The sequence below is a fragment of the Gopherus evgoodei genome, chromosome 2, assembly GCF_007399415.2.
Source record: "Gopherus evgoodei ecotype Sinaloan lineage chromosome 2, rGopEvg1_v1.p, whole genome shotgun sequence".
NCBI lineage: Eukaryota > Metazoa > Chordata > Testudines > Testudinidae > Gopherus > Gopherus evgoodei.
The window spans coordinates 247,735,444-247,751,238 of record NC_044323.1 but is presented as its reverse complement, the minus strand read 5'-3'; the positions used below and the strand labels follow the sequence as shown (position 1 = coordinate 247,751,238).

Here is a 15,795-nt window from a genome sequence, read left to right as displayed (position 1 = left end):
ATGCAAAAGCGTATTTCCCCATCTGGTATGGGTACCAGAACCACTGGAGATGCCCATGCACTGGTAGATGAGTGGATTATACCCATCTGTAGCATGTTCTGGATCTCCCGTTCTATAGCAGCTTGGGCATGAGGAGACACCCGGTAGGGTGGGGTTCTGATTGGGTGAGCATTACCTTTATCAATGGAGTGGTATGCCCGTTCAGTCCGTCCTGGGATGGCTGAGAACAATGGGGCGAAGCTAGTGCACAGCTCCTTGATTTGTTGCCGCTGCAGACGTTCCAGGGTGGTTGAGAGGTTCACCTCTTCCACGCCACTGTCTTTTTTCCCGTCGTAGTAGACACCGTCAGGCCACTCAGCCTCATCTCCCTGGACTGTAAACTGACAAACCTGTAAGTCTCTGGAATAGAAAGGCTTGAGAGAATTAACATGGTACACTTTAGGCTTTAGTGAGGAATTGGGAAATGCTATGAGGTAGTTTACAGTTCCCAGGCGCTCTTGGACCGTGAATGGCCCTTCCCATGATGCTTCCATCTTATGGGCCTGTTGCGCCTTCAAGACCATAACCTGGTCTCCTACCTTGAAGGAACGTTCTCTGGCATGTCTGTCATACCAGGCCTTTTGCTCTTCTTGAGCATCCTTTAGGTTCTCTCTAGCAAGGGCTAAAGAGTGTCGGAGGGTGCTTTGTAGGTTGCTTACAAAGTCCAGAATGTTAGTTCCTGGAGAAGGCGTAAACCCCTCCCATTGCTGCTTCACCAACTGTAATGGCCCCTTAACCTTGTGACCATACACAAGTTCAAATGGTGAAAACCCTAAACTGGGATGTGGTACAGCCCTGTAGGCAAACAGCAACTGCTGCAACACTAGGTCCCAATTATTGGAGAATTCGTTGATGGATTTTCGTATCATGGCCCCCAAAGTTCCATTGAACCTTTCCACCAGGCCATTGGTTTGATGGTGGTACGGGGTGGCAACCAAGTGATTCACCCCATGAGTTTCCCACAGTTTTTCCATGGTCCCTGCCAGGAAATTAGACCCTGAATCTGTAAGGATGTCGGAGGGCCAACCTACCCTGGCAAAGATGTCTGTTAGGGCCAGGCATACAGTGTTAGCCCTGGTGTTGCCTAGAGCTACTGCTTCTAGCCATCGGGTAGCAAAGTCCACTAAAGTTAGTACGTACTGCTTTCCTCTGGGCGTCTTTTTTTGGGAAAGGGCCCAGAATATCCACAGCTACTCACTGAAATGGGACCTCAATTATGGGGAGTGGCTGGAGAGGGGCCTTGACCTGGTCTTGAGGCTTTCCCACTCTTTGGCATACCTCACAAGACCGGACATACTTGGCAACATCCTTGCCCATCCCCTCCCAGTGGAAGGATTTCCCCAACCGGTCCTTGGTTCTGTTCACCCCAGCATGGCCACTGGGATGATCATGGGCTAAGCTTAAGAGCTTCCCCCGGTACTTAGTTGGAACCACCAACTGTTTTTGCGGCTGCCATTCTTCCCGGTGTCCACCAGAAAGAATTTCCTTGTATAAAAGTCCTTGGTCTATAACAAACCGGGATCGATCAGAAGAGCTGAGAGGCGGTGGGGTGCTCCGTGCCGCCGCCCAAGCTTTCTGAAGGCTGTCATCTGCTTCCTGCTCAGTCTGGAACTGTTCCCTTGAGGCTGGGGTAACCAGTTCTTCCTCAGACTGTGGACTTGGGCTTGGTCCCTCTGGAAGCGATGTAGATGATGGGGTTGTTTCCGTTGCTGGTGAACCGCTCTCCGCTGGTGCACCTGAGGGTATTTCAGGCTCTGGCTGAGCCTTTTGGGTATGGCTGTCTTTTGCTTCTGCCAGTTCTGGCTCGCTGGCGCCCTCTGGCGTTGAGTTTGAAGATGTGGTTGCACTTGCTGGTGCTGGTTGCTGTTCCAGTTCCAGGCCTGGGACTGGAGGTGCTGTGGCTGTTTCAGTGGTAGGCATGGAATCTGGATCCACTACCTCTGTCTGGGTCTCTGGTAACCCAGACGGGGCGTCTGTGGACGGTTCAGGAACAGGAATGGGTCTTGAAGCTTGCCTGGTTTGGCTACGTGTAACCATTCCCACTCTCTTGGCCCGCCTCACCTGGTTGGCCAAGTCTTCCCCCAGTAGCATGGGGATAGGATAATTGTCATAGACGGCAAAAGTCCACATTCCTGACCAGCCTTTGTACTGGACAGGCAGTTGAGCTGTAGGCAAGTCTACACCTTGTGACATGAAGGGGTAAATTGTAACTTTGGCCTTTGGGTTGATGAATTTGGAGTCTACGAAGGATTGGTGGATAGCTGACACTTGTGCCCCCGTGTCTCTCCACGCAGTAACCTTCTTTCCGCCCACTCTCAAATTTTCCCTTCGCTCCAAGGGTATTTGAGAGGCATCCGGGCCTGGGGATCTTTGGTGTGATGGTGGTGTAATGAATTGCACTCGCATGGTGTTCTTTGGACAGTTGGCCTTGATATGTCCCAGTTCATTACACTTAAAGCATCTTCCATCTGATGGGTCACTGGGCCGAGGTGAGTTACTGGAGACTGGTGAGGTGGAAGGGTAGGGTGTCTGTGGCTTTACTTGGGTGGTATGTGGGGTCTTTGTCTGTCCTCGGTTGTAGGGTTTATGGTCTGTGTGCCCCCTGGGGTAATCGTTCCCCTTGACAGTAGCTTTCTTGCTTTCTGCCAGTTCCATCCATTTGGCTCCAATCTCCCCCGCCTCAGCGAGATCTTTGGGTTTTCCATCTTGTATGTACCGTGTGATGTCTTCAGGAACACCATCCAAGAACTGCTCCATTTGTATGAGGAGGTTCAGTTCTTCCAAGGTTTGAACGTTGTTTCCTGTTATCCAGGCCTCATAGTTTTTTGCAATGTAGTAGGCGTGTTTGGGAAATGACACCTCTGGTTTCCACTTTTGGGTTCTGAAGCGCCGACGGGCATGATCTGGGGTTATCCCCATTCTGTATCTGGCCTTGGTTTGAAAAAGTTTATAGTCATTCATTTGCTGCTTAGGCATTTCAGCTGCCACCTCTGCTAAAGGTCCACTGAGCTGTAACCTCAATTCTACCATGTACTGGTCTTCGGGAATGTTGTACCCAAGACAGGCTCTTTCAAATTTTTCCAAGAAGGCCTCGGTGTCATCCCCTGCCTTGTAGGTGGGAAATTTCCTGTGCTGTGGAGCAATAATTGGCGCCGGGTTGTTAGGGTTGGCTGGCACAGGCAGCCCAGCTTTTGCCAACTCCAGTTCATGTTTTCTCTGTTTTTCCTTCTCTTCATTCTCTTTTTGTTGTTTTTCCATTTCTTTTTGTTGTTTTTCCATTTCTCGGTGGTGGGCCGCCTCTTCTTCTGCTTGTTTCCTTCGGTAGGCCACCTCTTCTTCTTCTAGTTTTCTTTTGTGTGCTGCCTCTTTGGCTGCCTGTTCTCTTTGGAAGGCTGCCAGTTTGATGCTTTCTTCCTTTTCTTTCATCTCCATCTCTTTTTGTTTTATTTCCAGTTGTCGCCTGTGTTCAGCTTCTTTGATTTGTCCTTCGGCCTCAATTTTTGCCTTAGAAGTCATGGTCCCTGTTTTCTTGGGTTGAGGTGCCCTCCGGTGTTTATCTTCAGAACTGCAGGTTCTCTTTTGCCTCCTGAAGTCTGTCTAGCAACAGTGCCTTTAGCTAATTTTCAATGTTAAGTAAACCTGAAAAACCACTTTATTTGCATGTATATAGTGCTGGTATGACTCTCAATGGGAGTGCTATTGTGTGACAAAAGACTCTTAATAGCACCTTAATGGTTTCTTGCTTAAGATGCAAGCTACAAACTGCCAGAGAGAGCAGAAAAAAAAATTCTCTCTGGTTCCCTTTTAAAACCAACTGTTTCTCTCTGCTAAAAAGCCCTTAGCAGAGAAAAGAAAAATATAATATTCCTACTGGCTTCTGGATTCTGTCTATATCCCACCGCTGCCACCATGTCATAACCTTAGTCCCAGATTTGGACCTTAGCGTCCAAAATATGGGGGTTAGCATGAAAACCTCCAAGCTTAGCTACCAGCTTGGACCTGGTACTTGCTGCCACCACCCAAAAACTTAGAGTGTTTTGGGGCACTCTGGTCCCCCTGAAAAACCTTCCCTGGGGACCCCAAGACCCAAATCCCTTGAGTCTCACAACAAAGGGAAATAATCCTTTTTCCCTCCCCCCCTCCAGGTGCTCCTGGAGAGATACACAGACACAAGCTCTGTGAATCCAAACAGAGTGACTCCCCCTCTCCGTTTCCAGTCCTGGAAACAAAAGCACTTTCCTCTTCACCCAGAGGGAATGCAAAATCAGGCTAGCAAATCCAACACACACAGATTTCCCCCTGATTTCTTCCTCCCACCAATTCCCTGGTGAGTACAGATTCAATTTCCCTGAAATTTCCCAGAAAAGAAAACTCCAACAGGTCTCAAAAAGAAAGCTTTATATAAAAAGAAAGAAAATACATACAAATGGTCTCTCTGTATGAAGGTGACAAAATACAGGGTCAATTGCTTAGAAGAAATATTGAATAAACAGCCTTCTTCAAAAAGAACACAAATCAAAGCACTCCAGCACTTATATTCATGCAAATACCAAAGAAAAGAAACCATATAACTTACTATCTGATCTCTTTGTCCTTACACTTAGAAACAGAAGATTAGAAAACAGAAACTACTTCTCCAAAGCTCAGAGAAAGCAGGCAGACAGAAAAACAAAGACCTCAGACACAAACTTCCCTCCACCCAGAGTTGAAAAAATCCGGTTTCCTGATTGGTCCTCTGGTCAAGTGCTTCAGGTGAAAGAGACATTAACCCTTAGCTATCTGTTTATGACAGTGACCCCTCCCCCAAATTAACAAGTACCTAAGAAAAGCCAAGGGCCTTGCAATGGTTTCAGTCACAGAGACCCCCTGGGGACTGTCACCGGAGGTGCTGGAACTACCTCTGAGCCTGTTTCCCCTGCCAGCTTGGGACCCCAGAAGCCCGTCTTGTCCAGCCAGACACGCTACTCTGCTGCAACACAGACCCGGGCGCTGAACCACACCCCCAAAGCTGCAGACTTTAACCAAACCTGCTCAGCCAGTTTCCTATCTCCAGCACCCAGACACCCAGCTCCCCGTGGGATCCAAACCCCCAAGAAATCTGTTTTACTCGGTCTCAAGCTTATGCAAGGTAAACTCATAAGGGGTCCGCCCTCTGTAATACTGATAGAGAGAAATGCGCAGCTGTTTGCTCCCCCGCGTATCAATCACTCACTCTGGGTTTAATAATAAAGAATAGCGATGTTATTAAGTATCAAAAGTAGGATTTAAGTGGTTTCAATTAATAACAGACACAGCAAAGTAAGTTACCAAGCAAAATAAAACAAAACACGTTAAGTCTAAGCCTAATACATTTAAGAAACTGAATCCAGGTAAATCTCACCCTCCGAGATGTTCCAATAAGCTCCTTTCACAGACAAGATGCCTTCTTAGGCTGGGCCCAATCCTTTCCCCTGGTACAGTTCTTCTTAGTTCCAGCTCAGGTGGTCACAAGGGGTTTCCTCATGACTGCTGCCCCATTTGTTCTCTTCCACCCCCTTTTATCTCTTTGGCACAAGGCGGGAATCCTTTGTCTCTCTCGCCAGGTTTCCACCCTTCCTTCTAAATGGAAAAGCACCAGTTTTAAGATGGATTCCGGTTTCACAGGACATGTTCACGTGTCCTGTGAGACTTCATTACTCATTGGCTGGCACCCACGTATGCAGGAAGGCTTACAAGTAAACAGAGCCATTTACAACCAGTTGTCCTGGTCAACAGGAGCCATCAAGATTCGAAACCACCATTAATGGCCCACACTTTGCTTCATTACCCTAGGTCTTCAGAGTAATGCTTCATATTTCTGGCTTCACATACCAGAAAGATGGAGTCCTACAAATAAGATGAATGTGCTTGGTAGCTTATAAGCTTTGTAATGATACCTTACAAGAGAGCCTTTGCATCAAGCATATTTGGGTTACCTTACGGTCAGACTCATAACCATATTTCCATGACCACATGGAGTACAAGGTCACACACACCTCACCACTGGGGGAACATAAGGCCCAGCCCCAAAGTGCTACCCAGGCCCCAGTGAGAGTTGAACTCATGACCCCAGGTTTACAAGACCAGTGCTTTAACCCCTGAGCTATGGAGCCAGGCCCCATACTGTTACCCTTCACCCACCATGCTTACCTAAATGATGCTGTGCCTGCCATGCTCATGCGCTCAAGGCAGTGGGCGCACTGACGACCTCCCAAGAAGTCCTTCTTCCGCTGGGCCAGGCCCTAGGCACACACCAGAATGGCCGAGTGGTTAAGGCGTTGGACTTAAGATCCAATGGGCGTGTGTCCGCGTGGGTTCGATCCCCACTTCTGGTAGGGTGCTGCTCTCCTCACCTGGGACTTCTGAGTAGCTGTCTTTTAGTCCCCTGCTATAAGGGAAGCTCCCTCCAACTACTCACCGCTGGACAAGGCGAAGGAGTCTGAAAATCTACCCCTGCAGCAATGCTCCAGCAAGATTTAAACTCACCAACCCTGCTTTACGAGACCAGTGCCCTAAACCCTGAGCTACGGAGCCAGGCCCAGCTCCACCCACCTCGGTGAAACTGCACCTGCCAGGATCGTCTTGGGGGATGGCTGCCAGCCCGAAGAGAGCTGGATCCTCGGAGACATCTCAAGGTGTTTCTGTTTCTGTTTCCACGCGGGAGCCTTCGGGGAGCCCCGCGGTGTCCGAGCAGGGAAGGCATTGGGCTCGCATTCCACTGGGCACGTGTCTGCGTGGCTCGGAATCTCACTGCGGCCAGCGTGCTGCTCTGCGAGCTCTAGCTGGGTGCCGTTTCTCCTTTTGGCTCTCGCGCCCCGCAGAAGTGCAAGCTGTCTGCCGGGAGCCTGTGGCATGACCTAATGCATCAGATGGTGGCCGCAGAGTCTGGGCCTGTGTGGAATCGCCCAGAGTCAGAGGGCCGGAGGACGTCCAAGGCTTTTCTCCTGGAGTGGAGAAGCTTCTCCTCGCTGCTGGCCAGGGCGGCCGAGCGATTACGATCTTGACCTCCGCAGCCTAGAGGCCTGTCCGTCTACCCACTTGAATCCCCACTGCTTCTGGCTGGCCTTTGCTGCTTCCTTTGGACTAGTTGCTAGAAACCTTCAAGCAGCTGCTGCTTCCCTTTAACCTGCCCACCTCCCACTTCTCCCCCCGACCACCAAAACACCAAACTAAAAAGCCACCATCAAGCAAAGCCACCCTCCCTCCATCTCGCCCCAGAAGATGCTGATTTTACTCCTGGGAGAATTCTGCGCCACTGCGCATGCGCAGAATTTAGCTTCCCTGCCGATGTCTTTACTTCCCTGAGAAAGAATGACTTAGTGATGGGGAAGCAAAGGGAAGCCAGAAGAGCGGTCATGCGACCCCCCCCCCCCCAGCAGTAGGTTTTGGGTGTCCAGGGCAGCTAGCAGAGAGGTGAATCACAGTAGTGGAGAGGGTGGGACTCGGGAAGACCCGGCTGGTGGATCCTACCCTGCGCTGGCCTCAGCTGCTAGTCCTGGCGGGACAGGACTTTCAATGGGCAGGCGTGAGCTTATCTAAAACCTTCGTAGAAGACATTGGCTCAGGGTTTTGCGCGTAGCAGAGCAGCGGCCTTGCTGCCACGAATGGGAAGTGGGCCCTTGACCCAAGACTCTCTCCCTTTCCCCAACAGCTCTGCTCCAGGCGGCCCTTCCCAGCGGGATGCCCAAGGGTACCCTCAAGCGCAGGGCTGAGGCTGGGAGAACTGGGCCCATTCCGTCCAATGGGTTGACCTGGTGGCCCCAATTCTTTCCAGCTGGGCTGCCTCCCAAAGCGGCTGCCAGCGGGGATGCTGCTCCCTGCCAAGAGAAACCATGGAGGAAGGCTTAATTGTCGAGCTGCGGGAGACCAAGAGAGGCTTGATAGTCGGCCTCTGGAGGCTAACTTGTGGCCCTTGGAGCTGCAGGGCCCGGGACCCCATCCTCCCAACTAGTGGGTCATAGGCAGTCCCCCAAGCCTGGAACGCTGCTGTGAGCACAGGAGCCAGAGCACTCTTCCACAGGACCAGCGGCACTCGATGTGTTTGCTTTGGATTTGGAGATTTTGCCCAAATTCTGACCCGGGGGGAGGAGCGGAAGTGGGACGGTTTCACCTCCCCTGGACTCCAAGCCGCCGGCTGGGCACTCCGCAGCTAGCCAAGCACACCCAGAGAGACAACTTCATAAGCAAGCGTAGCATTTGCTGAACCCTGTTGAGACGCAGCTAGCTGGCTAGTTATCCAAAGCAAGAGTGCTGGGCACACCCAAGCTTTTTTGGGTGTAGCGGTTGGGCTAGGGTTACCCACTCACCAGAATGGCTGAGTGGTTAAGGTGTTGGATTCAAGTTCCAATGGGTATGAGCCTGCATGGGTTTGACTCCCACTTCTGGTAGGCCCCCTGTTGTTGCTACCCTTTTGACCCACTGGTACACTACTTGTGGCGGCTGCTGCTGCTTCTCTTTAACAAAGCCCTCGGGCATCCTGCCCTCCTGTGACCCCTCCCCCAAATTAACAAGTACCTAAGAAAAGCCAAGGGCCTTGCAATGGTTTCGGTCACAGAGACCCCCTGGGGACTGTCAGCAGAGGTGCCGGAACTACCTCTGATCCTGTTTCCCCTGCCAGCTTGGGACCCCAGAAGCCCGTCTTGTCCAGCCAGACACGCTACTCTGCTGCAACACAGATCCGGGCTCTGAACCACTCCCCCAAAGCTGCAGAATTTAACCAAACCTGCTCAGCCTGTTTTCTTTTTGGGTGTAGCAGTTGAATATAGGCTGTCCGTCTACCCATTTGAATCCCCATTGCTTCTGGATGGCCTTTTCTGCTTCCTTTTGACTAGTTGCTAGATACCTTCAAGCAGCCGGTGCTTCCTTTTACCTTCCCACCGCCTGCTTCTCCCCCCGCCCACCAAAACACCATTATGCAAACCTTCATCAATCCTGTAGGATCGCATCATGCCCATTATATCTTGAATTCACACATTAACCACTCAGCTATACTGGTAGGCAGATAACATTTACCGAACCGATATACCCAAAAATTTTTGGCGTGCTCCGGTGATGTTTCTTTGGATAACTACACAGCGAACTGCGTCTCAAAATGGTTCAAAAAAATGCTATGCTTGATTAGGAAGTTTTCTCTCTGGGTGTGCTTGGCTAGCTGCGGAGTGCCCAGCCGTCAGCTTGGAGTCCAGGGGAGGTAAAACTGGAACCCTTGGGTCAAAATTTGAGAAAAATCTCCAAAGCCAAAGGAAAGACATCGAGTGCCGCTTGTCCTGTGGAAGGGTGCTCCTGCTTCTGTACTCATAGAAGCATTCTGGGCTTGTGGGACTGCGTATGACCCGCTAGTTGGGAAGATGGGGTCCTGGGCCCTGCAGCTCCAAGGGCCACAAGTTAGCCTTCAGAGGCCGACTATCAAGCTTCTCTTGGTCTCCCGCAGCTCGACTATTAATCCTTCCTCCATGTTTTGTGCTTGCAGGGAGCAGCATCCTCACTGGTTTACGCTTTGTGGGAGAGTCCAAACATAGAAATATCTGGTAGAAAAGTGTACATGTCCTAACAGACATGTGACAGGTTCACAAGCCATGTGTTATGTGTATGGTACCGTAAGAAGTTGCCTGATTTTTCTACTGGCTTTACACAGTGTGGGATAGTGGGAGAGATGTAAATATTTATTCCGTTCTGACAGGTTGCTAGAAAAAAATAATTGTCCATGATTCTGCATTGAAGATTGAATATTTTCTGATAAATATTCTCTTCAGCTCTTCCTTATTCCTTCTGCTCTAGTAGCCTCACTGAATTACAACAGCAGCAAACTTTTTTAGAACCACTGCAGAAAGAGAAATATTCATTACAGCTTTAAAGCTGGATTCTGCACTGATTTACATCTCTGCCACTTCCTGTAAATCAGTGGGATTGCTCAGGAGATAAGTTATCACAAAAATTGGCCTACAGTGTAGTTTGCTGAAGATGAATATGTAGATTAAAGAGCATATATTCTGTAAAAGCAACAACCTGCATTTTCCAGACACCTTTCTATCTAACCACATTAAGTATAGGTTGGAACATAGGAATGTCCCATTCAATACATGTCAAAAATGCTTGTGAAAAATTATAGTGATACAGGAAATTGTTGGTCAAAGTAGATTGAAATAAAGTACTTAAAACTAGGGCATAGTACCTATCCTTCTCTTTGGGTGACAGAAATAATTATTCCCCCAAAAATCTTTAAGATAGCGTAAGGTCTGTATATTACATTAATTAAAACTATACTATTAGCATGGTACAGTTATAACAAGAAACCAGAATTTGATAGTGACAAATTTAAAATGTAAGCTTAAAATATATTTGAAGGTCAGGAAATTAGAAGGCTCTAGATCAAAAACCTTAAAAGCTCAGAAAAACTGAAATTGCTCAGTTAAGGTTCCAACATAAATCTTAACTCTACTTCATAAACCTTCCATGACCTCATTTTACTGGCAGAAGCAGCTTACTAGATGGCACTCAAAAATGTAGTTGTTCCTTGTTGAGTATAAAAATTGCAATAATCTGGCACTTTGTTTCAATGATGTTATAACCTTTCAGCCTACATAAAGTACTAGGGGATTTTTTTAATAGATTCATAGACTCTAGGACTGGAAGGGACCTCGAGAGGTCATCGAGTCCAGTCCCCTGCCCTCATGGCAGGACCAAATACTGTCTAGACCATCCCTGATAGACATTTATCTAACCTACTCTTAAATATCTCCAGAGATGGAGATTCCACAACCTCCCTAGGCAATTTATTCCAGTGTTTAACTACCCTGACAGTTAGGAACTTTTTCCTAATGTCCAACCTAAATCTTCCTTGCTGCAGTTTAAGCCCACTGCTTCTTGTTCTATCCTTAGAGGCTAAGGTGAACAAGTTTTCTTCCTCCTCCTGATGACACCCTTTTAGATACCTGAAAACTGCTATCATATCCCCTCTCAGTCTTCTCTTTTCCAAACTAAACAAACCCAATTCTTTCAGCCTTCCTTCATAGGTCATGTTCTCAAGACCTTTAATCATTCTTGTTGCTCTTCTCTGGACCCTGTCCAATTTCTCCACATCTTTCTTGAAATGCGGTGCCCAGAACTGGACACAATACTCCAGTTGAGGCCTAACCAGCGCAGAATAGAGCGGAAGAATGACTTCTCATGTCTTGTTTACAACACACCTGTTAATGCATCCCAGAATCACGTTTGCTTTTTTTTGCAACAGTATCACACTGTTGACTCATATTTAGCTTGTGGTCCACTATGACTCTTAGATCTCTTTCTGCCATACTCCTTCCTAGACAGTCTCTTCCCATTCTGTATGTGTGAAACTGATTGTTCCTTCCTAAGTGGAGCACTTTGCATTTGTCTTCATTGAACTTCATCCGGTTTACCTCAGACCATTGCTCCAATTTGTCCAGATCATTTTGAATTTTGACCCCATCCTCCAAAGCAGTTGCAATCCCTCCCAGTTTGGTATCCTCCGCAAACTTAATAAGCGTACTTTCTATGCCAACATCTAAGTCGTTGATGAAGATATTGAACAGAGCCGGTCCCAAAACAGACCCCTGCGGAACCCCACTTGTTATACCTTTCCAGGCAGGATTGGGAGCCATTAATAACTACTCTCTGAGTACGGTTATCCAGCCAGTTATGCACCCACCTTATAGTAGTCCCATCTAAATTGTATTTGCCTAGTTTATCGATAAGGATATCATGCGAGACCGTATCAAATGCCTTACTAAAGTCTAGGTATACCACATCCACCGCTTCTCTCTTATCCACAAGACTCTTTATCCTATCAAAGAATGCTATCAGATTGGTTTGACACGATTTGTTCTTTACAAATCCATGCTGGCTATTCCCTATCACCTTACCACCTTCCAAGTGTTTGCAGATGATTTCTTTAATTACTTGCTCCATTATCTTCCCTGGCACAGAAGTTAAACTAACTGGTCTGTAGTTTCCCGGGTTATTTTTATTTCCCTTTTTATAGATGGGAACTATATTTGCCCTTTTCCAGTCTTCTGGAATCTCTCCCGTCTCCCATGACTTTCCAAAGATAATAGCTAAAGGCTCAGATACTTCCTCTATTAACTCCTGAGTATTCTAGGATGCATTTCATCAGGCCCTGGTGACGTGCAGGCATCTATCTTTTCTAAGTGATTTGTAACTTGCTCTTTTCTTATTTAATCTTCTAAACCTACTCCCTTCCCATAAGCATTCACTATGTTAGACATTCCTTCAGACTTCTCAGTGAAGACTGAAACAAAGAAGTCATTAAGCATCTCTGCCATTTTCAAATTCCCGGTTACTGTTTCTCCCTCCTCACTGAGCAGTGGGCCTACCCTGTCCTTGGTCTTCCTCTTGCTTCTAATGTATTGATAAAAAGTCTTCTTGTTTCCCTTTATTCCCATAGCTAGTTTGAGCTCATTTTGTACCTTTGCCTTTCTAATCTTGCCCCTGCATTCCTGTGTTGTTTGCCTATATTCATCCTTTGTAATCTGACCTAGTTTCCATTTTTTATATGACTCCTTTTTATTTTGTAGGTCATGCAAGATCTCATAGTTAAGCCAAGATGGTCTTTTGACACATTTTCTATCTTTCCTACCCATCGGAATAGCTTGCTTTTGGGCCTTTAATAGTGTCCCTTTGAAAAACTGCCAACTCTCCTCAGTTGTTTTTCCCCTCAGTCTTGATTCCCATGGGACCTTACCTATCAGCTCTCTGAGCTTACCAAAATCTGCCTTCCTGAAATCCATTGTCTCTATTTTGCTGTACTCCCTTCTACCCTTCCTTAGACTTGCAAACTCTTATGATTTCATGATCACTTTCACCCAAGCTTCCTTCTACTTTCAAATTCTCAACGAGTTCCTCCCTATTTGTTAAAATCAAGTCTAGAACAGCTTCCCCCTTAGTAGCTTTGTCAACCTTCTGAAATAAAAAGTTGTCTGCAATGCAGTCCAGGAACTTATTGGATAGTCTGTGCCCCGCAGTATTATTTTCCCAACATATATCTGGATAGTTGAAGTCCCCCATCACCACCAAATCTTGGGCTTTGGATGATTTTGTTAGTTGTTTAAAAAAAGCCTCATCCACCTCTTCCACCTGGTTAGGTGGCCTGTAGTAGACTCCTAGCACGACATCACCCTTGTTTTTTACCCTTTTTATCCCAACTCAGAGACTCTCAACACTTCTGTCTCCTATGTCCATCTCCACCTCAGTCCAAGTGTATACATTTTTAATATATAAGGCAACACCTCCTCCCTTTTTCCCCTGTCTATCCTTCCTGAGCAAACTATACCCATCTACACCAACATTCCAATCATGTGTATTATCCCACCAAGTTTCAGTGATGCCAACAATGTCATAGTTGTACTTATTTATTAGCACATTCAGTTCTTCCTGCTTATTACCCATACTTCTCGCATTTGTATATAGGCATCTAAGATACTGGTTTGATCTTGCCTCCCAGTATTGCCCTGACCCTCCTTTCTCTCTGCCATTATAGCCCACGCTCCCTCTTGTTTCTGACCCATCTCTCAGGTCTTCATGTTCCCCACTTACCTTTGGGCTTTGCTCACCTGTCCCTGTCGAACCTAGTTTAAAGCCCTCCTCACTAGGTTATCCAGTCTGTGTGCAAATAGGGTCTTTCCCCTCCTCGAAAGGTGAACGCCATCTCTGCCTAGCAGTCCTTCCTCGAATAGCATCCCATGGTCGAGGAAGCCAAAGCCCTCCTGGTGACACCATCTTCTCAGCCTGGCATTCACCTCCATGATGCATCTGTCTCTGCCCGGGCCCCTACCTTTGACAGGAAGAATCAAAGAGAATACCACCTGCGCTCCAAACTCTTCACCCGTACTCCCAGAGCCCTGTAGTCACTCTTGATCAGCTCAGCGTCACATCTTGCAGTATCATATGTGCCCACACAGATGAGTAGCATGGGGTAGTAGTCAGAAGGCCGGATAATCCTCGACAATGCCTCTGTAATATTTCGGATATGGGCTCCCGGCAGGCAGCATACCTCCCGAGATGAAATGTCAGGGCGACAGATGGGCGCCTCCGTCCCCCTCAGCAGAGAGTCTCCGACCACCACTATCCTACATTTCCTATTTTCAGTAGTGGCAGCAGACCTCCCAGCCTTAGGGGTACGAGGCTTCTCCTCCTTTACTGCAGGGGGTGATTCGTTCTCTCCTGTATCAAGAAGAGCATACTAATTACCTATTACCACAGCAGGAGGGTTCGCAGCAGGGGTGGAGCACTGCCCGCTGCCAGAAGTAAGCAGCTGCCAGTGCCCACCCTGAGCCATCTCCTCCTCCACCAGTGGTGCGTCAGCAGCTCTGTGAACTGGGACAGCTACCTCAGCTGTCTCCACATGGACGCTGTCCAGGAATTGCTCGTGGACATGGATGCTCCTCAACCTAGCCACCTCCTCCTGTAGCTCTCCCACCTGCTGCCTGAGAGATTCCACCAGTGGGCACCTTTCACATTGGATGCCCCCCCGAGCCTGGATATCAGTAAGTGGAAATTGCAAGTTACAGTCTTTGCAAAACCACACCAGTATCTGGTATCAGAGGGGTAGCCGTGTTAGTCTGGATCTGTAAAAGCAGCAAAGAGTCCTGTGGCACCTTATAGACCCTGTTAGTCTATAAGGTGCCACAGGACTCTTTGCTGCTTTTACCAGTATCTGGGTAGAAGCATCCATGCTCTGGTGCTCTGTCTGGCTACAGGCACAGGTGGAGGAGACAGAAGCAGTACTGCCACAGTTGTTGCGGGTCTTCCTAACCATCATAAGCCTCCCTCTGTCAAACTCCCTCTCAGACTGCCCTGTCTGCAGCTCCCTGTCCGCTCTGCTCTGCTTTAAAGAGCAAGGTTTTGGATGTAGTTTGGCTTATAGGTTTTCAAAGGACTAACGGGTCACGGATAGGACCAACAAGGGACCCCTTTCCCTTCCTACTGCCCTTCCTACTCCCCTTCCCAACTTCCTTGCAAAACTCCCTGTTAGCCGCCCCTGTTCGCAACCTCCCTGGTCGCTTGTGCGAGACTTTATAAAGGTCTGGCCTGAGTGAATGCCCTGCCCACTGGTTAAGGCTCAGCCGATTACCAGAGGCTTCTAGCTTTCAAACCTTCCTTTGTAGCTCAGTTTACAACTGTCAGCTACAGCACAGGGTCCTCAGGCTTGTCTTACAAACATGCACTAGATTATTTATTTATCTTTGTCCTGTATCTGAAGCGTGAAGTCTCTAGACAATGCTGGGAAGGTGAATGTGACAGAGCTGGGTATCTGGTGCATGGCTGGGTAATAGACAGGATCTTGTGTGTATTGTCTGGGAAGGGTAACGTGAGATCTTGGGTTAATGTTACAGCTATGTTTGGCTGTTAGGGTTATTTTCTCAGCCAGGACAAGATGTTGCATAATCACAACATGTTGTAGAAACTGGGCTCTTGGCATAAATAACTACTCTCTTTAATAGGTAATGATTCTGCTTTCATAAACTGATAAATAGGCAATTTGGTTGCTTGATTCTTTTAAAAAGAATTTTATTTTATAATCAATTGTACACTCACTGAGCTCCACAATTAGTTCTGGTTTGTGGCTTCTGAAGTCAGCAATTTTCATGGGTTTTGTAGACTCATTTTCATTATTTCACCCCTTACTCTCCAACTCCAGCTATGACAACACGCTAAAGAAAAACACATACTTTCCATAAAACTTGAAAAAGTTTAATTAAA

General features: G+C 47.7%; 2 non-coding genes across 2 annotated transcripts; one reads left to right on the top strand and one right to left on the bottom strand.

The window, feature by feature from the left end:
* Nucleotides 1-6,097: 6,097 nt before the first annotated feature.
* Nucleotides 6,098-6,170, bottom strand: TRNAT-UGU. Its single transcript has one exon. It is a non-coding gene; the product is annotated as a tRNA-Thr (tRNA).
* Nucleotides 6,171-6,309: 139 nt separating this feature from the next.
* Nucleotides 6,310-6,392, top strand: TRNAL-UAA. Its single transcript has one exon. It is a non-coding gene; the product is annotated as a tRNA-Leu (tRNA).
* Nucleotides 6,393-15,795: the final 9,403 nt, after the last annotated feature.